The sequence below is a fragment of the Athene noctua genome, unplaced genomic scaffold (genome assembly GCF_965140245.1).
Source record: "Athene noctua unplaced genomic scaffold, bAthNoc1.hap1.1 HAP1_HAP1_scaffold_36, whole genome shotgun sequence".
NCBI classification, from domain to species: domain Eukaryota; kingdom Metazoa; phylum Chordata; class Aves; order Strigiformes; family Strigidae; genus Athene; species Athene noctua.
The window spans coordinates 1151286-1153186 of NW_027437538.1; the positions used below are offsets into that span (position 1 = coordinate 1151286).

The window sequence follows — 1901 nt, forward strand, 5'->3', positions numbered from 1 at the left end:
CGGCTGCAGGGGGTGCAGGCGCGGGTGCGGCCGGGGGTGCCCAGGGCTGTCCTTCCGAGCAGGGTCCCTGCACCCCCGGGGCTGTGTGCTGGGGCAGGGACTCTGCCGCCGGCCAGGGTCAGCACTCAGCCTGCCCGGGGAGCTGCCCACGGCGCCGGGGGGAGCAGCTGTGGGGGGCAGGAGAGACCCCGGCAGGGCAGGGTCCTGCTGCTGTGGAGAGGGTGCTGCCTGGGGCAGGGCTGCTCACAGCCCCACATCACCCCCAGGACAGTTCCAAGGGTACATCATAATGGGAGTGTGAAAGGAGGGATTAGTCAAAACTTACGGAGTATCTTTTGTTCAGAGAAATCTACCCTAAATTCTCACTTGTTTTTCCAACACATAGAGGTCCCCATGTCCAGTAGAAACAAATGACTAACGGCAGCTCCATCACCGAGTTCCTCCTCCTGGCATTCGCAGACAGACGGGAGCTGCAGCTCCTGCACTTCTGGCTCTTCCTGGGCATCTCCCTGGCTGCCCTCCTGGGCAACGGCCTCATCATCACCGCCATCGCCTGTGACCACCGCCTGCACAACCCATGTACTTCTTCCTCCTCAACCTCTCCCTCCTCGACCTGGGCTCCATCTCCACCACTTTCCCCAAAGCCATGGCCAACTCCCTCTGGCACAACAGGCACATCTCCTACTTGGGGTGTGCTGCACAGACCTCTTTTTTCTTTTTCTTTGCTACAGCAGAGTTTTCTCTCCTCACAGTCATGTCCTACGACCGCTACGTTGCCATCTGCAAACCCCTGCACTACGGGACCCTCCTGGGCAGCAGAGCTTGTGTCCACATGGCAGCAGCTGCCTGGGGCACTGGGTTCCTCAATTCTCTCCTGCACACGGCCAACACATTTTCACTACCACTCTGCCAGGGCAACACCCTGGACCAGTTCTTCTGTGAAATCCCCCAGATCCTCAAGCTCTCCTGCTCACACTCCTACCTCAGGGAAGTTGGGCTTATCATGGTCAGTGCCTGTTTGGCTTTTGGGTGTTTTGTGTTCATTGTGGTGTCCTATGTGCAGATCTTCAGGGCCGTGCTGAGGATCCCCTCTGAGCAGGGACGGCACAAAGCCTTTTCCACGTGCCTCCCTCACCTGGCCGTGGTCTCCGTGTTAATCAGCACGGCTCTATTTGCCTACCTGAAGCCGCCCTCCATCTCCTCCCCATCCCTGGACCTGGTGGTGTCATTTCTGTACTCGGTGGTGCCTCCAGTAGTGAACCCCCTCATCTACAGCATGAGGAACCAGGAGATCAAGGATTCCCTGAGGAATCTGATAACTAGATGTTATGCTGAAGCAATGAACTGCTTATCATCTTCATATTAATTTCAATATAATTCTGTACAGTTCCAATCTCTGAATTTTCTGGGTTATTTTGTTGGATTTTTCTTTTAATGTTTTTTTCTTCCCCTTTAGAATTCAGTCTGCTTTTCTCACCAACTGGCTGCATGAATGAGGATCCATGATCTCTGTGTGTTGAAACAAAATAAAGGGCCTCCAGCTACTTTTCTTTTACTGAGATACTTTCTTTAAGTTTTTAAGGACATGCACGTAAAATTCCTGTGTGCAGCGGTGGAGGGGAAGAGAGTCCCAGCATGGCAGCACTGCCAGGGAGCACTTGGTCCTCCAGAGATGTTCTCTCTTCCCTTCCACACTCTCTGATCCCTTCGGTTTGGTGTGAGGCCTGAGTGCCCTGGCAGCTTGGTCACACTCCTGCTGTGTGACAGCCCTGTGACCGCAGGCAGGGACAGGCACCGGGCACTTGTGTGACAGAGCCGGCCTCCCGAAGAGCGGTTCCCTCATGAAAGAGGATCTGCTCAGGGCAGTGCCTGAAGGCTGAGCTCTTCTCCCAAACCTGATC

At 55.1% G+C, this 1901-nt stretch overlaps 1 pseudogene; it reads left to right on the top strand.

The window, feature by feature from the left end:
* The first annotated feature begins 410 nt into the window (after nt 1-410).
* Nucleotides 411-1366, top strand: LOC141974230 (olfactory receptor 14J1-like; annotated as a pseudogene).
* Nucleotides 1367-1901: the final 535 nt, after the last annotated feature.